The following is a 26784-nucleotide window of genomic DNA, read 5'->3' as shown; positions in this document are numbered from 1 at the left end:
GGGATTTTATCTAGGATTACATTGAAAATGTAGTTCAGTGTGTGTGTGTGAGGGGAGGAATGAAATCTTAAAGCCTGAGTCTTCTGAGTCAGGAAGGTGATACTTCTCTCCATATTTATTTTGGTCTTATTTAAGTTCGCTCAGAAATGTTTTCTTGCTTTCAACACATAGTCTGTCAAAAGTTTTGTTAAACTTATGCCTGAACATTTTATATTTTTGTTCTTTTAAGAATGACATTTGCATTCTTTTCAATTGCTAGTTGTTTGTTTCCTAGTATATACAAATACAATTAATTTCTGTATGTTGACCTTGGATTCTATGATTTTCCAAAATTTATTTATTAACTCTAGAGTTCTCTAGAATCCAAAGAATTTCCTACACTGATGGTCTTGTTTTCTGTGAATAAGGACAATTTTATTTTAGTTTTCCAAATTTTCTTTTCCTTTCCTCATTTCACTGAACAGAAGAACCTCCTCTATGAAGTTGATAGGAGGGGTGAACAATTGCCTCGTTCCTGTTTTAAAGAGGAAAGCATGAGGTCTTTCACAATTTATATGATGTTAGCTGTTGAAAGCTGCCCTTTACCATAAAAATCAATTCTCCTCTTAGGTTATTGAAATTCTTATCATGAATGGATGTTGATTTTTTTTTCAAATAATTTCTCTGTATCTATTAAGAGAATTTTTCAATATTAAACCAGTCTTGCATTTTGGAGGTAAAGTCCACTTGGTCATGGCTTACATTTATATAAATATGTATAGACTGCTTGATTAAGTTTTTTTTTTTTTTTTCCCACTGTACAGCAAGGGGGTCAGGTTATCCTTACGTGTATACAATACAATTACAGTTTTTCGGGGAAAAACTGTAATTGATTAAGTTTTTTATACTTTGTTAAGGATTTTTTTTTTTTGCACTTTTTTTAGGGCCACACCCATGGCCTGTGGAAGTTCCCAGGTTAGGGGTCAAATCAGAGCTATAGCTGCCGGAATACACCACAGCCACAGCAATGCCAGATCTGAGCTGTGCCTGCGACTTACACCAGAGCTAACAGCAAAGCTGGATCCCCAACCCAGTGAGTGAGGCCAGGGATTAGACCTGCCTCCTCATGGATACTAGTCAGATTCACTTCCATTGTGCCACAATGAGAACTCATGTTAAGGATTTTTAGATTTGTGCTTATATGGATATTTGTTTGTTGTTTTCATCTCTTATAATTCCTCGTCTAGTTTTGGTGTTAGTATGAAGCTTGCTTCATAAAATAACTTGGAAAGTACAGCCTTCTCTTCTATTTTCTGGAAGACTTTATGCAGAATCACTTTTGTTTGTTTCTTAAATGTTTGTTGGAATTCACTAGTGAAGCCATCTAATCCTGGAGTTTTTCTTTGTGGGAAGGTTTTTACTATGTTGAGGCTATTCGGATTATTTCTTCTTGGGTGAGCTTTAGTAGTTTGTGACTTTTGAAGAATCTGTCCTTTTTGATAAAATTGTTGTATTTAGGAGTTCCCCTTGTGGTGCAGTGGAAACGAATCTGACTGGGAACCACAAAGTTGAGGGTTCGATCCCTGCCCTCACTCAATAGGTTAAGGATCTGGCATTGCTACGAGCTGTGGTGTAGGTCACAGACGTGCCTCAGATCTGGTGTGCTATGGCTCTGGCATAGGCTGGCAGCTGCAGCTCCAATTAGACCCCTAGCCTGGGAACCTCCATATGCCATGGGTGTGACCCTAAAAAGACAAAAGGCAAAAAAAAAATTGTTGTATTTATTGGTTTATAGTGTTGTTAGTAGTATTCCTTTATTAGTCTTGCAATAGTTATAGGATCTGTGATAATGTCTTCCTTTTACTCTTGATTTTTGGTAATTTGGCTCTTTTCACCTATTTTTTGATCAATCTGGCTGGAATTTTATGAATTTGGTTGATGTTTGTTACAGGACCAGCTTTAGATTCCATTGATATTATCTATTTTATTCTGCTTTCTATTTCATTGATTTCTTCTCATTTCTCTATGATTGTCCTGCCATTAGAGTTTAATTGCTTTTCTTTTCCTGATTTCTTTAAAGTAGGATTGAAGAACACTGGCTTGAGAATTTGTTGTGAAGTCTAACATTTCCTTCAAAGTAATTATAAATTTTGATGAGTTATGCTTCCATTTAACTTTGATTTGTAATGTTTTCTAATTATTTGTTTTATTGCCTTTTTGACCCATGGAATATTAGAAGTGTGCATTTCAATTTCCAAGTGTTTTGACATTTTTCAGATATCTGTTTGCTGTTGATTTCTAGTTTAATTTCATTGTTGCTAAAGGATATACTTATAGATTAAAATACTTCTAAATTTGATGAGTAATATAGGAGCACCCAGATACCTACAACAAATATTAACTGGCATAAAAGGAGAAATTGATGGGAATACAATCATAGTTGGAGAATTTAACACCCCACTGACATCAATGGAGGGATCTGCTAGACAGAAAATCAATAAAGCAACAGAGATTCTAAAGGAAACTGTAGAAAAGTTAGACTTAATTGACATTTTCGGCCCATTACATCCAAAAAAAAAAAATCACAATATACCTTCTTCTCAAGTAAACATGGAACATTCTCAAGAATTGATCACATATTAGGGCACAAAGATAAATTCAACAAATTTAAGAGTATAAAAATTATTTCAAGTATCTTCTCTGACTACAATGGCATGAAACGAGAAATCAACCACAGGAAAGGAAGTGAGAAAAAACCTACTACATGGTGACTAAACAACATGCTACTAAAAAAACAGTGGGTCAATGAGGAAATCAAGAAGGAAATGAAAAAATACCTTGAGACAAATGATAATGAAGACACAACCTCTCAAAATCTATGGGAGGCCACAGAAGCAGGGTTCAGAGGGAAATTCATAGCAATACAGGCCTTCCTTGAAAAAGAAGAAAAATCTCAAATTGACAACTTAACCCACCACCTGAATGAATTAGAAAAAGAAGAACAAGCAAAACCTGAAGTAAATAGAAGGAAGGAAATCATAAAGATCAAAGAGGAAATCAATAAAATAGAGATTCAAAAAACAATAGACAAAATCAATCAAACCAAGAGCTGGTTCTTTGAAAAGGTAAACAAAATGGACAAACCTCTGGCTAGACTCACCAAGAAGAGGAGAGGAAAAAACCCCAAAAAACCAAAATAAGAAATGAAAACGAAGAAGTCACAATGAATACTACAGAAATACAAAAAAAAAAAAAAAAAGAGAATACTAGCAACAACTATATGCCAACAAATTCATCAACCTAGAAGAAATGGACATCTTTCTAGAGAGCTACAGCCTGCCAAAACTGAATCAAGAAGAACAGACCAACTGAACAGACCAATCACTAGAAATGAAATTGAATATATTATAAAAACACTCCCTACAAATAAAAGTCCAGGACCAGATGGCTTCACAGGAGAATTCTACCAAATATACAACAAGGAACTTATACTCATCCTCCTTAAACTTTTTCAAAAGGTTGAAGAAGAAGGAACACTCCCAAAGACATTCTATGATGCCACCCATCACCCTAATTCCAAAACCAAAGATACCAGCAAAAAAGAAAACTATTGGCCAATATCTTTGATGAATATAGATGCAAAAATTCTCAACAAAATTCTAGCAAACCGAATCCAACAACATATCAAAAAGATCGTGCACCATGACCAGGTGGGATTCATCCCAGGTTCACAAGGATGGTTCAACATATGCAAGTCGATCAATGTCATATACCACCTTAACAAAAGAAAAGTCAAAAATCACATGATCATCTCAATAGATGCAGAAAAAGCATTGGACAAAGTCCAACATCCCTTCATGATAAAAACTCTTACCAAAGTGGGTATAGAGGGAACATTCTTTAACATAATCAAAACCATTTATGACCAACTCACAACAAATATAATACTCAATGGAGAAAAGCTGAAAGACTTCTCGCTGAAATCTGGAACAAGACAAGGATGCCCACTCTCACCACTGTTATTCAACATAGTATTAGAAATCCTAGCCACAGCAATCAGATAAACAAAAGGAATAAAAGGCATTCAAATAGGAAGAGAAGAGGTAAAACTGTCACTGTATGCAGATGACATGATACTATGTATAGAAAACCCTAAGGACTCAACCCAAAATCTGCTTGAACTGATCAACAAATTCAGCAAAGTAGCAGGATATAAAATTAACATTCAGAAATCAGTCACATTTCTGTATACTAAAAATGAAACATTAGAAAAGGAATACAGAAATACAATACCCTTTAATTGCACCCCAAAAAATCAAATACCTGGGTATACACCTGACCAAGGAGGTGAAAGATTTAAATGCTGAGAACCATAAAATATTAATCAAAGAAATTAAAGAACATGTAAAGAAGTGGAAAGATATTCCATGCTCCTGGGTTGGAAAAATTAACATTGTATAAATGGCCATACTACCCAAAGCAATCTACAGATTCAGTGCAATCCCTATCAAGTTACCCAAGACATTTTTCACAGAACTAGAACCAACAATCCAAAAGTTTATATGGAACCACAAAAGACCCAGAATTACCAAAGAAATACTGAAGAACAGAAACCAAGCAGGAGGCATCTCTCTCCCAGACTTCAAGCAACATTACAAAGACACAGTCATCAAGACAGTGTAGTACTGGTACCAAAACAGGCAGACAGACCAATGGAGCAGAATAGAGAACCCAGAAATAAACCCAGACACCCATGGTCAATTAATCTTTGACAAAGAAGGCAAGAACATCAAATGGGAAAAAGATAGTCTTTTCAGCAAGTATTGCTGGGAAAGCTGGACAGCTGCATGCAAATCAATGAAATTAGAACACACCCTCACACCATGCACAAGAATAAACTCGAAATGGCTGAAAGACTTAAATATAAGACAAGACACCATCAAACTCCTGGAAGAGAACATAGGCAAAACATTCTCTGACATCAACCTTATGAATATTTTCTCAGGTCAGTCTCCCAAAGCAACAGAAGTAAGAGGAAAAATAAACCAAAGGGACCTATTCAAACTGACAAGTTTTGCACAGCAAAGGAAACCAAAAAGAAAACAAAAAGACACCTTACAGAATGGGAGAAAATGGTTTCAAATGATGCAACTGACCAGGGCCTAATCTCTAAAATATACAGTATACAAGCAACTTGTACAACTAAATAGCAAAAAAGTCAACAACCCAATGGAAAAATGGGCAAAGGACCTGAAGAGACAGGTCTCCAGGGAAGATATACAGATGGCCAGCAAGCACTTGAAACATCCCTGATTATTAGAGAAATGCAAGTCAAAACTACCATGAGATACCACCTCACACCATTCAGAATAGCCATCATCAATAAGTCCACAAATAACAAATGCAGGAGGGGATGTGGAGAAAAGGGAATCCTCCTGCACTGTTGGTGGGAATGTAAGCTGGTACAACCACTATGGAGATCAGTATGGAGGTACCTTAGAAAATTATACATACATAGAACTACCATATGACCCAGCAATCCCACTCTTGGGCCTATATCTGGACAAAACTTTCCTTAAAAAAGACACATGCACCTGCATGTTCATTGCAGCTCTATTCACAATAGCCAGACATGGAAACAACGCAAATGTCCACTGATAGATGATTGGATCAGGAAGATGTGGTGTGTATATATACACAAAGGAATACCACTCGGTCATCAAAAAGAACAAAATAATGCCATTTGCAGGAACATGGATGGAACTAGATACTCTCGTCCTGAGTGAAGTAAGTCAGAAAGAGAAAGACAAATACCGGATAGTATCACTTATACATCTGGAATCTAATATATGGCATAAAGGAACCTTTCCACAGAAAAGAACATGGACTTGGAGAATAGACTTGTGGTTGCCAAGGGAGGAGGGGAGGAACTGGGAGGAACTGGGAGTTTGGGGTAAATTAATGCAGAATGTAGCCTTCAGGATGGATTAGCAATAGGATCCGGCTCTGTAGCACTGGGAACTCTGTCTAGTCAATTATGATGGAACACGTAGTGTGAGAAAAAAGAATGTGTACATGTATGTGTAAATGAGTCACCATGCTATACAGTAGAAAAAAAATACATATATATAAAGAAATAAAAAATAAATTTGATGAGATTTGTTTTATGGCCCAGAATATCATCCATCTTTGTGAGTGTTTTGTGTGAACATGAAAAAAGTATGTATTCTACTTTTTTTAGTGTATGTTTTATGAATCTCAACTAGGGCAGATTAAGTCACATACATACATACATACATATTTATTTTCCTGCTTTCTGTTTATTATTGAGTGAAATAGCGAAGCCTGAAACCATAACTTTGGATTTTTCTATTTTTCATTTTAGTTCTATTAGTTTTTGTTTCATGCATTTTTTTAAACTCTGCTGTAGATTCCATTTACAGTTAGTGTTATTATGTCCTCGATATATTGATTCTTTTTACAGAGTGAAATCTCTCTCTTTATCCTTGGTCGTATTTCCTGTTCTTGAATTTACTTTGATATTAATAAAACATCATCAGGGTTTTTTTTGCTTGTTACAGCCACACCTGTGGCATATGGAAGTTCCTAGGCTAGGGGTTGAATTGGAGCTGCAGCTGCTGGCCTAAGCCACAGCCACAGCAATGCCAGAACCACAGAAATGCCAAATCCGAGCCACATTTGTGAGCTACACTGCAGCTTGCAGCAACACCAGATCCTTAATCCACTTAGCAAGGCCAGGGATTAAACCCATATTCTCATGGATACTAGTCAGTTTCTTAACTCCCTGAGCCACAACTGGAACGCCTATCAGATTTTTTTTTGATTGAGGTTTTAATGGTATATATTTTTCTTGTCGTTTTAATTTTAGCCCATCAGTGTCTTTAGATATACAGATACTACTCTTAAAATCCAACCTAAAAACCTTTCCCTTGTAAATTGGAGTCTTTAGATCATGTGCAATTAATGGGCCGCTCCCGCAGCATATGGAGTCTGATCAGAGCTGTAGCAGCCGGCCTATGCCAGGGCCACAGCAACTCGGGATCTGAGCCACGTCTGCAACCTACACCACAGCTCACGGCAACGCCGGATCCTTAACCCACTGAGCCAGGCCAGGGATTGAACTCGCAACCTCATGGTTCCTAGTCAGATTCGTTAACCACTGAGCCATGACGGGAACTCCTGTTCCCAACTCTTATTCATTCTTTTTCCCTCATTTTTCTTTTCTTTTCTTTCTTTTTTTTAAATAGCTGCACCTGCAGCATATGTAACTTCCTGGGCTAGGCATTGAGTCTGAGCTGCAGCTGCAGGCCTATGCATACCCACAGCAACACAGGACTGGAGCTGTGTCTGTGACCTATGCTGCAGCCTATGCCAACTCCAAATCCTTAACACATTGAGCAAGGCCAGGTATCGAACCCACATCCTCTGGGACACTATGTTGAGTTCTTAACCTGCAGAGCCACAACAAGAACTCCCTCCATTTTCTGATTTGTTTTAATTAATTACATATTTTGATGGTTAGATTTGATCTCTACAACTAGCTTTTTAATGTATAATTCATTGTTTTTATTTTTGGTGGGTGTTCTCAGGTTTACAACAAACATCTTTACCATACCACATTCTTTTTTTTTTTTTTATTTTCCCACTGTACAGCAAGGGGATCAAGTTATCCTTACATGTATACATTACAATTACATTTTTTCCCCCACCTTTTGTTCTGTTGCAACATGAGTATCTAGACAAAGTTCTCAATGCTATTCAGCAGGATCTCCTTGTAAATCTATTCTAGGTTGTGTCTGATAAGCCCAAGCTCCCGATCCCTCCCACTCCCTCCCCCTCCCATCAGGCAGCCACAAGTCTCTTCTCCAAGTCCATGATTTTCTTTTCCGAGGAGATGTTCATTTGTGCTGGATATTAGATTCCCGTTATAAGTGATATCATATGGTATTTGTCTTTGTCTTTCTGGCTCATTTCACTCAGGATGAGATTCTCTAGTTCCATCCATGTTGCTGCAAATGGCATTATGTCATTCTTTTTTATGGCTGAGTAGTATTCCATTGTGTATATATACCACCTCTTCCGAATCCAATCATCTGTCGATGGACATTTGGGTTGTTTCCATGTCCTGGCTATTGTGAATAGTGCTGCAATGAACATGCGGGTGCATGTGTCTCTTTTAAGTAGAGTTTTGTCCGAATAGATGCCCAAGAGTGGGACTGCGGGGTCATATGGAAGTTCTATGTATAGATTTCTAAGGTATCTCCAAACTGTTCTCCATAGTGGCTGTACCAGTTTACATTCCCACCAGCAGTTCAGGAGGGTTCTCTTTTCTCCACAGCCCCTCCTGCACTTGTTATTTGTGGACTTCTTAATGATGGCCATTCTGACTGGTGTGAGGTGGTATCTCATGGTAGTTTTGATTTGCATTTCTCTTATAATCAGCGATGTTGAGCATTTTTTCATGTGTTTGCTGGCCATCTGTATATCTTCTTTGGAAAAATGTCTATTCAGGTCTTTTGCCCATTTTTCCATTGATTGATTGGCTTTTTTGCTGTTGGGTTGTATAAGTTGTTTCTAAATTCTAGAGATTAAGCCCTTGTCGGTTGCATCATTTGAAACCATTTTCTCCCATTCCGTAAGTTGTCTTTTTGTTTTCTTTTTGGTTTCCTTTGCTGTGCAAAAGCTTTTCAGTTTGATTATACCACATTCTACTTTGCGGTATTGTTACATCACTTTCTATATAGTGAATGAGAATTGCAGAAGACTTCTTCCATTTCCTCTCTGATTTTTTTTTTGTCTTTTGTCTTTTTACGGCTGCACCCACGGCATATGGAGGTTCCCAGGCTAGAAGTCCAATCAGAGCTGTAGCTGCTGGCCTAAGCCATAGACAAAGCAATGCTGGATATGAGCTGTGGGTCTGCCACCTACACCACAGCTCACGGCAACGTCAGATCCTTTAACCCACTGTGCGAGATCAAGAATCGAACCTGCATCCTCATGCAGGTTCCTATCTAGGTTCCTAGTCAGATTAGTTTCTGCTGTGCCCCGATGGGGAGCTCCCCCTCTCTGATCTTTTACGCTGTTTTTGTTATGTATTTCATTCCTTCATACGTTTTGAACCATAAAACACAATGCTTTTATTTTTGTTTTAGACAATTTTCTTCTAAAGAGACTAAAATGAGAAAAATGTCTATTTACCCACTTACAATCTCTACCTCTCTTTATTTCTTTTTCAGATTCAGATTTTTTTTTTTTTTTTTTTTTTTTTAGGACTCCACCCAAAGGCATATGTAGGTTCCCAGGTTAGGGGTCAAATCAGACCTATAGCTGCTGGCCTATACCACAGCCACAGCAACGTCAGATCCAAGCCACATCTGTGATCTATACCACAGCTCACAGCAACGCTGGATCCTTAACCCACTGAGCTAGGCCAGAGATTGAACATGTGTCCTCATGGATACTAGTCAGATTCATTCTGCTGAGCTGTGAGCGGAACTCCCAGATTCAAATTTTTCTCTCTTATTATTTTTCTCCTATCTGAAAAGCTTTCCTTAGGAGTTCACCTAGTATGGGTAGCTAGCAGTTACTTTTTAGGTTTTGGTTTATCTAAAAAAGTTTTTATTTTGCCTTCATTTCTGAAAGACTTTTTTTTTTGCCAAGTATAGAACTTTCAGTTGATGTTTTCTGATTCACTTATTTAAAGACATTGCTCCACTATTTTCTGGCTTTTTTTTTTTCTGCTAGGAAATACGTTGTCATTCTTATCTTTGTTCCTCTATATTTAATAGGTCTTTTTCTCTATGCTGCTTTTGAAATTGTCTTTTATTCATTGATTTCTACGAATTTGATTATGATATGACTTGAGATGATTTTACTTATGTTTTCTTTACAGGAGTTTGTTGAGCTTCTTGAATCTTCAGGTTTATAGGTTTCATCACATTTGTAAAACTTTTTTATCTTGTCCACACCCATGACATGTGGAAGTTCTCAGGCCAGGAATCGAACCCTTGCCACAACAGCTACCTGGGCTGCTTCAGTAACAATGCCAGATAGCTAACCCACTGAGAACTCCCAATTGGTAAAACTTTGGCCATTAATTTCTCCATATTTTTTTTCCATTTTTCTTTCTCTCCTTTTGGAACTCCAACTATGTTTATTAAACTGTTTGATATTGTCACTCTGGTCACTGATTCACTGAAATTATTTTGTTGTTGTTTTTTTTTTCTCTCTGTACTTCATTTGGGTGCTTCTATTACTATGTCTTCAAAATAATGAATTTTTAAAAATTTAGTGTCTAATTCTATCCTGTGTAACATCCATTTTAGATGTTATATTTTTCAACTTTATATATTTCCTTTTGATTTGTTTTCATCTTTCTTTTTTTTAACCATAATCACTTTTTTTCCCTCTGCCTTCTTGAACGTATGGAGTATCTTTACAATAATTGTCTTAACATTCTTGTTGGCTAATTCCCTCATCTGTGTCATTTCTGGGTCTGTTTCTATTGGATTATTTTCCTTATGGTTATAGGTTCTAGTTTCCTGCTTACTCACATACCTAATATTTTTGAGGGGATACTGGATATCATGAAATTTACAATTTGGTTTGGGACACTAGAGTTTTTGTTTTTCTTTATACAGTTTTGAGTTTTTCTAGTTCTCGCTCCATATTTCTTGAAATCAGCATGATCCTTTGAGGCACGCATCTATGACTCATTAGGGCATGCCAGAACACCAGGTAGGTTTAGGCTGATTTCATCCCCCTACTAAGGTGATACTCTTTTGTAGACTCTACGTGATCCATTTTTACTACATGCCTTTCTACTCTGGCCTGTGGGCAAATGGATTCTTCTCAGTTGTCTTTAAACTCTGGGAATTGTTCTGCCTATGGCTTTCCAGTGTTCATTTTTCTCCAAACTTGGATATTTCCCTCTCCTGCATATAAAGATTTATACTCAGTGAACTAGTTAAGGTATCATCTCCGCAAATATCCAGACCTCTCTTTATGGAGTTCTCTCCTCTCTAGCATTCTTTCCTGAAGATTCTAGACCACTCTGTTGCCAAACTTTTTCCCCCCAGCTCAGAAAGACTGGTTGGCTCTACATGGGTTCTTCCTCCCTTTGCTAGAGCCTAAAATTGTAACCTGGTAGTGAGCTGATGACACAGGAATTACTTCATTTTTCTTAATTTTCCCTGGGGATCACAGTGCTGTACTCTCTGTTGTCCATTGTCTGAAAACCATTGTTAAATATATTTTGTTCAGTTTTTCAGTCGTTCAAAGCAGAGCCATTACTCTGTTATGAGAAGCAACAGAAGGAGAAGCCTTCTCATAAAGAGCTTTGATGAGGCTGTAAGAATCTTTGGCTCTATCTCCAATTCAAAGGTAAGTTACTGCAGAATATTAAGAAAGAACACTGTAAAGTCAGAGCAAAACTAGGAGAGAGTTGAGTTTGGACACTTTCTCTTGGACTTCACCAGTGTCCCTCCTTTGAGAGGAAACAGCTTGACATCAATTCCAGAAAGGACACTGATGCAGTAAAACAGATAAACAAACAAACATTACATTTGGAGTTAGAATGCTGAAAGTGAGTCCTCGTTCTGCCAGCTACCACTTATGTTGCCTTAGAATTTTTTTTTTTTTTTTTTTTGTCATTTCTTGGGCTGCTCCAGCGGCATATGGAGGTTCCCAGGCTAGGGGTCGAATCGGAGCTGTAGCTGCCAGCCTACGCCAGAGCCACAGCAATGCTGGAATCGAGCCGCGTCTGCAACCTACACCACAGCTCACGGCAACGCCGGATCGTTAACCCACTGAACAAGGGCAGGAACCGAACCTGCAACCTCATGGTTCCTAGTCGGATTCTTTAACCACTGTGCCACGACGGGAACTCCATGCCTTAGAAAGTTTAATGAATAAGTTACTCAATAGGTGATACAGATTTCTTCACCAGCAAAATATTGGTAAAACCAGTGTTCTCATAGGCCTCCTGGGAGAAGCTGCCGGACATAGGATGGTCAGATATGTAGAAGTCAGAATATGAGCATTCTAATTCTATTTTATCCACGAATGCACTGTGTCAACTACAACTGTAGAAAGATTACCTTTCTAGGTATCTGTAATTAATTTTAATACCTTTAATTTTTAAATAAAAGCCACACCTTGAACTTTTCTATGTAATTTATAATATTTTTTCACTAATAAAATTGTTCCAGGATTTCAGGATTTGGAAACGAAAGCTTTTTTTCCAGCCTTCAAATTTTCACAAACAAAAATATAACGTTTCATTAATATTTTAAAAGGCAAAAGAAAGAGTCTTAGTATAGGCTATGACTTCATTGAAATCATATAGCCAAGGTGACCCTAAATTCTTTTGCTTATGAATGTGGGTGATAAAGTTGGGAACTGGCCAAGAATGTGGGGAGAAGGCAAATAGCTCGCTTTCCTCCAGAGAAAGTATTGAATTGGAGATAAGAAATATAGTGCTAAATATTTTTCATATTTTGTACCACGATTTAGAAGGAATAACTTCATATGCCATCATAAACTAAAGATATAAGTACTATAAAACACTTCAAATATTTGTGAGAAAACTTGAGATGGGAATTCATGGAATCCCAAAGTAAAAATATAATTCTATTATGAAAGCTTGGTTAGGAGCTGCTTTTATGATTTCTAGCTTAGTGGCAAGCCATAATCCATTTGTAGTTACAATACTAAATTATTATTATTATTTGATATCATTTACCCTTTCACCTCTCCTTATTAAAAGTGAGTTTTTATGGTTTCTGCTTCCACGAATATGAAGTAGGTATACTTTCCCCTATTTCTCCCACTAAGTACAAGTAAGTATAAGATATAAAACAAACATAAGAAAACTTCGGAGTTCCTGTGGTGATGCAGTGGAAACAAATCCAACTAGGAACCATGAGGTTGCAGGTTCGATCCCTGGCCTCACTCAGTGGATTAAGGATCCGATGTTGCTGTGAGCTGTGGTGTAGGTTGCAGACACAGCTCAGATCTGGCATTGCTGTGGCTGTGGTGTGTAGGCCGGCAGCTTAGCTCTGATTAGACCCCTAGCCTGGGAACCTTCATATGCTGTGAGTGTGGCCCTGAAAAAAAAAGAAAAAGAAAAAGAAAACTTCGATAGATAGAAGGTGATGGTCAGGGTGGGAAGTCAAGATCCAAGGACCAACGTAGAGGTGAATTAATTCTTCTTGCTTTGCACATCCTACTTGGAAGTGAAGAAGTCAGAAACCTCGAAATGCCATAGGATACACGCAGCTCCTTCCCAAATCCCCCTTTTCCTAGCCAGAAGACCAGGAAGCGAGGTGTCTCTGACCAGCAAATGCTGAGTGGGGCGCCTACACTTCCATCCTCACCAGGCCTTCATGGGATGCCCCAAACTCCTCCTGGAGTGATTTTAGAGAAGGATAAGTAGGAGACTGAACTTAGCAAACCCAGTAGCCACGAGGGGCCCTTCACCACCAGTTGGAGTGATGTCAGAGAAGGCCAAGTGCAGAGTCAGAACTTCCCCCCCTCAGTGGTAACGAGGCCACTCTTGGCCCCATGGTATCACTAAAGGCCAAGTGGGGAGAGCAGTGGGCATTCCTGTCCCTCCCCTCAGGCTGAGATACTTGGTTAAGAGTGGAAATTCCCACAACTGCTCAGCCCTAATGAAGATCTCCTCCCCTTGGTATCAAAGGAGGCTAAGAAGCTTACCTGGATGTCTTTCCCACCTAAAAGCAATGAAGCCATCTCCCCCACATTTCTCCCGCCAGGGTGGGGACAGAGACAACAGCTAAAACAAGAGGTTTACATAATCCAGAGTTTTCTGACAAAATACCCCAAATGTCCAGATTTCAATAGAAAAATCATACGTCGTACCAAGGAAAAGAAAGATACCAAGCTAAATGAAAAAGACAGTCAATAGATGCCAGCACCAAGAAGATAAGAGATTAGGTATATCTACCAAAATGTGAAGCAATCACCATACAAATGCATCAGTGAGCAATTATGAACATGACTGAAACAAATAAAAAATACAGATCCTCAGCCAAGAAACAGGAAGTCTGAGCAAAGACATACGGAGTATAAAGGAAAACTAAATGGAAATATTAAAACTGAAAATACAATAACTGAAAATAAAAACTCAGAGGACAGTATCAAGGGCTGAATGGCAGGAACAGAGAAAAGGAATAAAGGAATGATAGAACAATAGGAATTACACAATCTGGACATCAACAAGGGTAAAACACACTGAAAAAAGAAAATGAACAGAGCCTCAGAGACCCTTGAGGCAGTAATAATTAATGTTATGTGTCAACTTGCCTAGGTCATAGTATCCAGATCGTTTGTCAAACATTATTTTCGATATTTTTGCGAAGATAAGATTTCACATTTAAATAAGATAAGATTCACATTTAAATCAGGAGGCTTTGAGTGAAGTAAATTACTCCCGATAATGTGAGTAGGCTGCATACAATCATTTGAAGGCCTTAATAGGAAAATAATTACCTTCCCAGATAAAGAGGGAGTTCTGCCAGCAAACAACATTGGACTTGAGCTATAATTCTTCCATGGTTTTCCAGACTGCTGCCCTACCCTGCAGATTCTGGACTTGCCAAACCTGCACAAGTAGTGTGGCAATTCCTTAGAATTTCTTTATATAGATAGAAAGATGGAAAGATGATAGGTAGATAGATAGATAGATAGATAGATAGATAGATAGATAGATAGACAGATAGATAGAGGAAAGAAAAAGGCTGAACAAGTACTGAAAGAAATGATGGTGGAAAACTTCACAAACTTAGCACAAGATAGAAGATACAGATTCAAGAAACGGAGTGAAACCCAAACAGGATAAATTCAAAGAAATCCACACCAAGAAATGTTATAGTCAAACTTATGCGAACTAAAGACAAAGGAAACATCTGTAAAACAGTGAATAAGGAAATGACACCTTTTCTGTAGGGGAAAAAGAATTCAAATGACAATGGATTTCTCTGACCAGACATGGAAGCCATCCGGAAAGAAGGGCCACAGTATTTTTCAAGGGCTAAAAGAAAAGGAATGCCAAGCAGAAACCAACCATGTTGACACCTTGATTTTGGACATCTAGTCTCTGGATGATGAGAGAGCAAATTTTTGTTGTTTAAACCACCCAGTCTATTATATTTTCTTATGACATCCTGAGCTGTCTACCCAGGGAGAGACTGAGTAAAGGATACACAGGGTTTCTCTGATATTTCCAACAATTTTGTGTGAGTCTACAAGCATATCAAAATTTAAACAATGTTAAATTAAGAAAAACCCCACACTTTTACATAAATACCTGAGAATTCAGCTTTCTTCAGAACTGCTTTTAGAATGTCTTTGTAGTTGGAAAGATAATACCTCCCATTTATATAGTCCTTGACCTTATTCCAGGTGTTTGGCACAATACCTCCCACCACAATTTTGTTATGTGCTGGGCAGCCATTGTTGCCCTTTAAGAGATGAGGAAACAGCAACTTCTAGAGGTAAGCTAGCTGGAAAAACGTTGTATAACCAATAAGAGCTGAGGCTTTGGCACTGACACTGGGTATTCTTCCATTACAACCAGCCTACCTTGGGAATCACAAGTTTGCCTTGGAATCAAAGAGGATGAATTGCCTCTGTACCCCTACGAATAAAGTGAAAATCAGCAGAGAATTATATCGGAACATGATAGGTCCAGGCTGATGCAATCAGGAGCAGTGTGATTCTCTATCTTTCAAGGGGCTGTCAGCTTTGACTTGATTGGTTCTTGACTGAAAGATGCCTCTGGACAAGATAGGGTGCCTCTGAGAAGGCAGAGGAGGTACAGGTTCAAGGGCTTCTTGAGCATAGAAGGGTTAACTTCCTCTTAGTTATTCTATCCCCAGCCCTCAGATGAGGCTTTCCTGTGCACACCCTCTGAATGCAGAACATGTAGAAAAAACTCTCTCCACAGAATACGTTCAAGTAGAGCTATGTAAGGAATGTATGGGGGAAAAGGAGTGATTCTCTGTTTGCTTTTCATTAGGAATGGATTCCTAGTATTCATATCCCAAGCAGAAAATCAAGGCCAGTTCCTAAAAACCAACTGTCTTTCTTTTGTGGGCCTCTGCCAGGTTAATAGAAAACATTGTATGATGAAAAATAATGGAGCTGTGCTTAGAGTCCTCACTCCAGCTGCGCTGCCTGTGTCGAGAATCCAAGTGAATGGCAGGTTGCACCTTTCAGCCAAAAGCCCAAGGTTTTATTTTGCATTTGCGAATTCAGGGCAGAAAGAACTTCCCCGGTAATTGTTATTTTGTAAAAACATGTAGTAAGCTAAATTTATTCTAATAAGAGCTCATTTAAATTTAGAAAATCGGTGTGTGTTTGTGTGACTGGTCATGGCATTTGGCTCACTGTTACTACTCTAATTTTCTTTTTCAGAATATAAACCACCAAGGTGCTTTGACAAGAGGCTTGTTAGATGTAGAATGGAACTAAGTGATTCACCATGTTGAGTACATCTATGAAAACCAAAATTTGTCTTTTAGGTGATCTAATGGCTCACTTGGATCTTTCCTAGAATAAGAGGACCGCATAATCAGATGCGTCCCAATATTAAGCTGAGCGTTTGACATGATGGAAGTTCCACAAGACACAGTCAACTGATACTAAACTAGCACATCTTGGGGCATCACAGTTACGTCTTTGCCTAGCTCTACTATCAGGACTTTACAATGACTCTCATCCTGATCATACTTCAGAAGGCCACTTGAGCAGAGGACAGTGGCTTTGCTCAGGGCATTCATATCATCTGGATCCGTTAGTTTCTTAATTTGTTAGTGATACTAATAGCTACTACTTATTAAATTGCAATTATTTGCCATGCTCTGAGGTAGGTGCTATGTATGTATTTTCTCATTTCATCCGAGCTGAAGAGGTGCATCGGATTAGCACAATATTACAGATGAGAAAACTGAGAAGATAAGTACTTATCCTGGGATTGCATGTCTGGCATATATAGAGATAGGAGTTGAATACAAGCATGGCTCTCAAAATTCATGTTTTTTTCCCCTTGCATCCAACCTGATATATTGACACTAAAACTCACCAAGAGCTAAATCCTCGAGGGACCCAGAGATTATCGTGTTGAGACAGTGTCATAAAATTGAGTCCTGATTCTTAATTCCTGTGGTTTTTAAACCTCAAAAGCTGCTACGGCACGCCCTGTGTGTAGCAAATAGGAGGAAACTATTATGCAGACTTAAGTATCTTTGAACATTTTTTCAGTGTTGCCTTTATTAGTTAGTAATATTTTATCTCATCTTTTTCTAAGTTTAATCCTGAACATTGGGCTAGTCAATATTTAGTGCCTTTAGGAACTCAGTGTGTTCTGGTGGCAAGAACATAGAGCAGTTTAAGCCCAGAGACTGGATTTGTTTAAGCCAGGAGACCTGGGCTCTTGTTTCATTTTCACATTAATTTTGAAATTGTGACATTAGACAAGTCAGCTCAGCAATTTGCACTACAGTTTTCTTATGTATCAAAGGAACATAAATATCTGCATTACTTTACCAGTTAGGAATGTTTCCAAATGCAAGTAAGTAACAAAATACATGAATGACCATCAAAAGCATAAGGATATTTATTCTTGACTTAATAAAATTTTTGGAGGTGGGTGGCCCTAAGGATAGAGCAGCAACTCAACATTGGGATCAAGGATCATTTCTTTTTTTATATCCATTTTACACTATGCATTATTTGCTGGTTTTCCTTCCTCATGCTTATTGCCTCATGGTTGTAAAATGGTTGTTGCAGCTCAGGTATCATATCCATACTGGACAAAGAAAAATAAGAAAGGAACAAAACCAATTAAACTCTCTTTTGTAGCTGTTCTTTTAATCAAGAAGCAGCTTGTATTTCTCAGAAATCTCGGGGTTCCCGTCATGGCTCAGTGATTAACAAACCTGACTAGGAACCATGAGGTTGCAAGTTCGATCCCTGGCCTTGCTCAGTGGGTTAAGGATCTGGCATTGCCAGTGAGCTGTGGTGTAGGTCGCACGGAGACGCGGCTCAGATCCTGCATTGCTATGGCTCTGGAGTAGGCCAGTGGCTACAGCTCCAATTAGACCCCTAGCCTGTGAACCTCCATATGCTGCAGGAGTGGCCCTAGAAAAGGCAGAAAGACAAGAAAAAAAGAAAAGAAAAAAAAGAAATCTCATGGCACACTTCTCCTTATTACTTCATTGACAAAAATTAGGTCATTTGGCCACCCACTCATTACTGAGAGGCCAGGAAATCAAGTGTCTGACTTTTCAGCATTGGAATTGGAAGGCAGAAAGGAAGAGAAATTGGTTCAGAGTGATTTCTGTGCATAATCACCCATATCTTCTACAGTCATGATGTCAAGGGATTTGTTTTCTCAAACCAAATTTACCCCTTTGTTCCTGTTCATCCTAAATAATATGTAACCAGTATTTTATTTTATTTTTATTTTTTGTCTTTTTAGGGCTGCATCCATGGCACATGGAAGTTCCCAGGCTAGCGGTCGAATTGGAGCTATAACTGCTGGCCTTGCCACAGCCAGCAACACCAGATCTCAGCCGAGTCTGCAACCTATGCCACACAGCTCATGGCAATGCCGGATCTTCAACCCACTGAGCGAGACCAGGGATTGAACCCTCATCCTCATGGATACCAGTTAGGTTTGTTAACCACTGAGCCATGATGGAAACTCTTGTAACCAGTGTTTTAAACATGGTGACTATCCAACCATCTTTTTCTGTTTCATATATACGAAGTACAAGAATGCAAAGTGATACCATAGGTATTTAAGAAATGACTTACTTCAATACAGATATACTCACCTCTGATCTAATGCCCAATATGTTTTCATGTCATTTGAAGTCAGCTTTTACATATGTGGTCTCTTCCTGTTTCAATGAATAGTAAATTAGACATGAGCTATGTATAAATAATGCCAGAACATCTGGATGAAAAGGATAAAAAAAAATCAATTATCTGGATGTTTTGTCTACATAACCTCAAAACATGCAGCATTGTGTAGACAAAACATCTAGATGATTGAATATCTTACTTTTCATCCAGGCATTTTGTTTTCATGTGGACAAAATCACTACCAAGTTAGGGACAGCTTAGCTTATCAGAAAGGAGAACAACTGATGAGATGTTGTGTCAAGTTAATTTTCAGAAATTCTAGGCTTTATTGGAAAAAGCTTATTACTGCATGTTCACAGTGATCATAATAAATGGTGGTTCCATTCTGAGACATTTAATGGAAAACACACAAACCCCTTTTAATTTGACACAGTGTTTATTTTACAAATGAAGCAATGCATTCATAGAAAAGAACAGTGACTACTAAAACACTCATTTATACTCTGGAAGAACAAATATAGCAACAAATTTTAGTTGTCTAGTCATAGGTCAATTCATCAGCCCAGATTCAGTTCAAATTCAATAATTGTTTATCTTTGCTGTTCCAGGCACTCTACTGGCTACTTTTTTATGTGTAACTCATGATTTAATTTATTCTACATTAATTTTGTGGTGTTCCTCTTGTTATTCCCATTTTTCAAATAGGAATCTGGGTCTTAACTATAAAGAAAAATCTCCAAAATCTCACAGGTTGAATACGTCTGCAAATAACATGATGCTAAATTTTTTTTTCTTTTTTTTTTTTTTTTAGCATGACTTATTTTGAGTAGAATAAAGACATGAGAGTCTTAGAAGACCAAATTTCTAAAGTTTGGGGTTACATTTCCTAAGAAGCTGGGAAAGTGGCTAAATACACTATGTCCTTCCATTTCATTTTGTGTATTATAATATACATATATATTTTTCCATGTCCTAAATCCAATACACCTAATTGAGAATTAGGTTGACAAAGAGGGATATTGGTATTCAATAGGAATCTACTTTATCCTTGAAGAAACTGATATAGCTACATCCTTAAATACTATGTGGAGGGCCTCACTGAGATAACAAATTAAGTTTTATGACTCACTATTCCCATTCCTTCCTAAGTGGACTGTTCCAAATTCAATACACAGAGGTCACCAGGGGAACAGTCTGTCTTCAAAGTCAGCCTTATGTAGTCTTTCATTTTTCTGGCAGTGACTTAGCTGGATAGGGTAGTAAATGAGAGCTAGGAGAACTTTGTTTGGAACCAAAATTCAGGCTCTTGTGATCAGGACCCAGTGATCTGTGATTTTCCAGGTCAAAAAAAAAAAAAATGTCAAAAATATCCTGAGTAAGGGAGCGGGTCTGAATGGCAAAAACAGTAGAATTTTCAACTTGGGCCATAGTGATAAACCACTCAACAGAGAAAGTCATCTTTGTGATAACCCCTGAGTCCTGCAGCTCTTTGTTAAATACAGATTTTTCTGATTTATGACTGTGGTTTTAGGGCTGGAATGAGTCTCCTTTTTTACAGCAAATATTCACATCAAGTTCCAGTCCAGGAGCTTCAAGGTAAACCCCACTCTGCCGCTGGTTCATGCATTTCCTCACGTTAAAATTCAGCTTCCTATTAACGCAATATGTTTTCAACCGGCTTTAGGGTCTGGAATTAGATAGTGGTAATGGTTGCACAACTTTGAAAAGATACTGAAAAGTACTGAATTGTACACTTTAAAAACATGTGTGAGTTATATCTCAGTTTAAAAACACTGTCTCAGACTAATTCAAATGGCTTCCTGGGCATCAAATAGATCTTACAAAGCAGTATTTTGGCGATTTAAGTGTTAATGAAACAGAAACATATGGAGTAAATTTCTGCAAAATTTCACATGATTTCAAAAATTGAGGGGGAAACGTTCTTGGCAAAACCTAGTTGGGTTTCATCTAATCCAAAATATTTGAAAAATAAATTGAGACATTTCATAAACCAAAATACAGCTGTTTTTTCCATGCCGTATGTATTTTGCTACATACTAACCTTCCCACTAACTACATTTCTACTTATATTAGAAGGTACAGTCAGTTCAGGTACTCAGGTACAAAACTATGAATATTTAAGGCATCATACAGCATAAAGCAAGGTCATATTTTGGAAATTTTGTTATAGTACATTAAACACTGTTTTCAAGGAAATATTTCTTACTGAAACAATTAGAGGAGAGAGCCTTCTGTAACAGCCTCAAAGTTAAGCTCAAGCACACAGAAAAACTGAAATCTCTGAGACTATTCATCAGAGGCTAACCCTTCTCCATTGTATGTTAAAAATTTCTGGGCATGTAAGTACCATTGTTACTGAAAATTCAGTCATCTATATGGCTTTATAAAACCCAGTCACAAAAATGGTATATATTTACACATATATAAAATTTTTGAAATTCTCATGCAAAACCTTGAAATCATTTAAAACCATATGTCTATTTATCTTCTCTTTTCTCTTCCGTTACAACCTTGACTGTAAACTAAGCAGCAACTGTAAGTATTCTTTTCACAGCTGATTTCCACTGACTGACAAATCCTCTGTACCCACAAAGATGTGTTGAATAAAGTCTCTTGATAGAATGTGATTTTGACTACTCTCACTTCTGCTCAACTGTCGCTTCTCAAAGAGACCTTCCCTGACCACACGTAACCACTGGCTTTCACTCTTTATCCACTGACCTGTCTTTACTTCCTAACATGGCTTTATATTATACACGACTATTTCTTTACTAACTCTTTCACTGGAATATTCTTGTGTGAACCCAGGCACTTAGTTTTGTCCACTGCTCTCTGATAATCTGAGGACAAATTATCAGAAGATACAGAGAAGCGAGAGTTAGAATCAATCAAGACCACTGGAGGAGATGTGAAAGGAGCACTCCCCATTTCACAAAGAGCCTTTGTTAAAATATTGGAATTTACAAGAGGGAAACATCGTATGGGACTACTGGACCAGTTTATGTACCTGCACAGATGGCTCTGATAAGGCTATGCCAAGGGCCTCGGCAACTTGCTTCGCTTCCTGACCCCATGGAACCAGCAATAGTTCATGTGTCCCTTGTGATGGGAAGCACTGCCCCCCCTGCCCCTGATGCCTTCAAATGGCTTAAAACCATTGATTTTGATGGTCTTTGCCAGCAGCAAGGACCTGCAGCAGGCAGTCCAGCATCTCTGTCCCACCCAACTGGAACCATTGAAGCTCTGGCTTCTTTGGAAGCTACACAGAGATGCTGATGCTAACGCCCATGGAATGATCTCTGAACAATTAAAGATGAAGAAAACTGGCAGAAACATTGTTCATCTTCCCACCTCACCTCCAGTGGAATGTTCTGAGAGGTAAGAGCTCCATTTCATCTCCCTAGAGATATTTCATATATCTGTATCATCAGCCGTGTTTTCTCATTTCGCTGTGGACAGGTTGGTAATGCACACCCTTGAATTTGATCTCTCATTTCTTGCCTTTGCTTTTTCCCCTCATTGCTGCTTCACTGGATCAGACTGCAAGCTTTATTCTACACTAATTCTAAGCATCTAGGCTAAAACAACCAATTATCGAAGGCAGTCCCTTGGGATAGGACTTGAGAGGTGATATGGAGGACAAGTAGGTCATAACAGTTACCAAAGCTTTTATCTAATGATCATTGAGGTATCTCAGTGGACAGCAAGGCATTGGGAGACAATAGAGCTTCAATCCTTGATTGGTAAGGTGGATGTGGTCATAATAAAGACGGCGGTGAGGAGTGGGATACTTTTGCCAGCAGCGGAGGACTTGTAAGAAATAAATGGTAGGTTTAGGGCAGCACATTGCCAACTTAAATCACACTTTGAGAGCCTGGGGGTCTCTCCTGGCACATGTGTGACTTATGGAAGTTCCCGGGCTAGGGGTCAAATGGGAGCTACGGCTACAGGCCTACACTACAGCTTGCAGCAACGCCAAATCCTTAACTCGCTGAGTGAGGCCAGGAATCGAACCTTCATTCTCACGGACCCTATGTCAGGTTCTTAATCTGCTGAGCCACAACGGGAACTCCTCTGCCAGCTTTTAAGTAACTGCTCCCTTCCTTCAGACGCAGGGAAGATTGTACTGAAAATCAGGCCTAGCATCTGCTTACCAGCAAGGCAGAAAATTGTAAAGGAAAACTAAATGCACACAATAGGGATCTTTTGTAATGAAGTTTAGACCTGAAATAAAGAGTAAGAATGGGGAATTTTAGATCAACACATAATAATCTTGATTCCTCAGTTCCCCAGAACTCAGCAAAGTAGCCTGCTTCCCACCTACCGCAGGAAAACAAACTCCCCTGCCTGGAGTTTTACAAAGACTTCCCCTGAAGCACACATCTCTCAATATGACTCATCTTTTCTCCAAATGATCTGTCCCTACTGCCCCTCATTGTGACCAGGCAAGGGGACAACACTTAATGGTCCAAGGCAAAGTTGATGTAATTACTCCAACAGTGATGTTGGAGTGAGGCTGGGAATCAGAATGTTTGATTCCTGGGGATCTATGGCAACTATGTTTGGCAAAATCAGAGGGGACAAAGAAGTGTTTAGATAACTATGGTGTTGCTTGATTTATATAATAAAAAATATCAAAGTCTGAGGAACAGAAGGATGACGTCAACAGCTATAATGTCTATTCAAAGTTCCTCATCCTATTTATTATTATTTCTTCTTTTTAGGGCTGCACCTGCAGCATATGGAAGTTCCCAGGCCCGGGGTCAAATCAGAGCTATAGCCACTGGCCTACGCCACAGCCACAGCAATGCCGGATCCAAGTCTCGTCTGCGACCTGCATCACAGCTCATGGCAATGCCGAATCCTTAACTCACTGAGAGAGGCCAGGGGTCGAACCCTCACCCTCACGGATACTAGTTGGAGTCCTTTCTGCTACACCACAATGGGAAATCTCCCTTCTTCTATTTCGAGGTCTAAGTTAATTCACAGTCTCAAGTCATATGATTGAAAGGGAGGCATGGTAAGTGAAATAAAGTAGACAGTGTAGATATTGCCTCATCTTTCCCCAAAGGAACCTGTTGCTAATTTTCAGGCAACCTTGCCCTGGAGAAAGAAGAATACCCAAATTTTGGAAAGATGTTAGATGCAGAATTCAAACTCCCAAGAATGCGAGTGGGGCTAAAATTTAATGCTCTGAGTAATTTTTCAATAGGCTAGGTGGAGACAATAATTATTCATGCCTAGAGAAATTAGCAAAGGAAAATGTATACCACAAGATGGAAGCCTAGAGAGGAAAGAATTTCAAATAGGAAATGACTTGTCAATAAACATTCTGTAGCGAGATCTCTATTTGTTCCGAGGATTAACTCCTGAGGGTTTATTTCCATTCCTAGAGCAGTAAAAGACAAGCACTGCCCACAGCAGTACATGATAAAAAGGCAATTCTTTTTTTCTTTCCCTTTTCAATGGATTTTAAGGGGGAAAACAGGGAAGCCTTCTTGGAGTGGGGCTAAGACATGGCAAGAACAGATGCCTGGGGTAAAGTTTTGGCTAGAGGGAACATGGTGCTAATGGAGAGAAAGACTGGTTTAGCTCTGGTTACATTCCCTTCCAGCGTTATGGTCTTGGGCAAGTGTATTAAAATTGGAAGGGTCCTCAGGAGTCATTAAACAGAAAAGGAGTTTCGAAGACTGTTTTTGCCTGGGGTCCCTGGTAAACAGAGTCAGAAGCAAAGTTTACATGCTAACACTTTATCAAATTATGCAAGCGAGGGGAAAAGGGAAGTGATTCAGGGCCCAAAGAGAAGGCAAAAAACAATTATGGAGTGTACTTTGCCCAGATGACCCCATCTTCCCAAGAAAATACAACTCTTGGCTTGGCCAAATTAGAGGTTTATAAATTATTTAAATTAGTAAGAAAATTTATCAAGGTCAATGTATAGTTCAATTAATTTACAGATATTAGCAATACACATTAAAAAATAAATAAATTGAGAAAAAAGGCAAGGTTGTATCTATTACACTGTTAAAGTAATCCACGTCCCACCTACTTCCATAAGCAGAGTCCAAAATATACATTTTTACAATTATCTCTGAATTTTCAGTTAAGTAGAAATGTCCTTGATAAAATATTTAAGAAATTACCCTGGAAAAGATTGTTATGGTAAAGGATGTCCTGTGATCTTTGTAGAGCCTTAGGAAAGTATACGCTGGTGGTTGAGAGCTTTGGTTTTCAAGGAAATAGTGCCTCTGCCATAGTAAGTCTAAGCAGAACAATTTCAAAGCTGTCTCCAGATTCTTGATGAAACATCTCTCTGGTCTACTTAAACATCTTCATCATACAACTCCAAGACCTCTCATCCTTTCTTAGTTCTTTCCAGTACAGCACCTGTGATCTGTTTGGTCCTTCTCCACCTGGATGGAACTCTGTCCCATTTCTAGGAAGCCTTTGGACTTCGCAGAGCTTCATGTGACACCAGCCTGCTGAAGTTGGAAGCCAATGTATGCATTAATAAGAGATTATGATATTGACAGAAATATAGACACAGACATTCAAATAATTGAAACAAATCATTCAAGTTTAAAGAACATGAAAATAGAAGTCTTACCTCCCTGAGCTCTTGCTAGTAATTAAAAGATCTCCCAGTCTGTTGTGTAAGGAATTACCGGCACCATGGTCCCTTCTTGCTTTCTCCCAAGAGATCGGGTCTCCTTTGCTTGATAAACTCGAACACTTTTTAAAAGGTCCTCTTTTAAAAGCTGGTAAATTACAGATTTAAAATGTATTTTCAGTATATCAAACTTTCCCTGCAATTTAACTGGAGAGTCATGCAATATTCTTTTAATCAGAATGTGATAGTGTTTTAACCTTCGGAGAATCTCTCTGAATAGTGTATAAAATATTTAGAGAACACACAAAAAAAACTACTTTGTGAGTTGTTTGAATAGCGCCAAGCTTTGATCACCTACGCCATCTACCTGTATGTAAAATTGTAACATTGCATTCTACACATGTTTATAATAAATGCACGGTGTTTGGTTCTGTGCGAAATTTTTCTTTGTTTTTTTTTTTTCCTTAGCCAAATATAGTGGAAAGCAAAAAATATTTACTTGTCGAAAATGTCATATTTTGTGAGTCACTCATTCAACAGCGTTTGGTTAATTTGATTTTGTTGGGCATTTTTATAAATCCGATGTATTTGCCCAGAGGACTTTTGGCACTGGTAACATATTAAAATCAGCAAAACCCAGCTATCTAGCTTAGGATTTGGAGGACTCAATTGCATCCAGATGAGGACCAAATCCACTTCATGTTTCCAAAGCAAATAAAATTAATTGTGTCAAAAATTAATCCTTTGGAGACTTCTGGAATGTTTATTTATTCCCATTCTAATTACTGTGGCATTCTAGTGACCCTATTTTGCATTATCTACACATTCCCTCAATTTCTTTCTTGTCTTCCTTCTTGTTTATTACTCTACTTATTTCTGAGTCAGACAGTTTTTCTGAACTCACAATTGAAGTGAAGAATTAAGGCAAGTGTATAGGGGATTTGAGCAAAGAAAAACCACATATTTTCCAGATTATATCTCATTTTGAACCACCAACTAATTTCTTAGGCTCTAGAAGCCCTATGCTCTCTTTTATCCAGTGTGGCTCATCAGAAAATCCTCCTTAAATGCTCTTTGGTGACTTATCTATCCATCTGTTAGGTGAGCTTCTTCAAATGCCCAGTGTTGGGATCCACACGTGGGAAACTTCAATGAAGAGAAAAGGAGAGATTTTATATTGATTATGTGTTGGCAAAGGCACAAACTTCCAACTAGAAGGTTAATAATTTCCTAAGATCCAACGCATGGTACAGTGAAAATAG

This window comes from Sus scrofa, chromosome 16, assembly GCF_000003025.6.
Source record: "Sus scrofa isolate TJ Tabasco breed Duroc chromosome 16, Sscrofa11.1, whole genome shotgun sequence".
NCBI lineage: Eukaryota > Metazoa > Chordata > Mammalia > Artiodactyla > Suidae > Sus > Sus scrofa.
Note: the sequence above shows the minus strand (reverse complement) of the source record.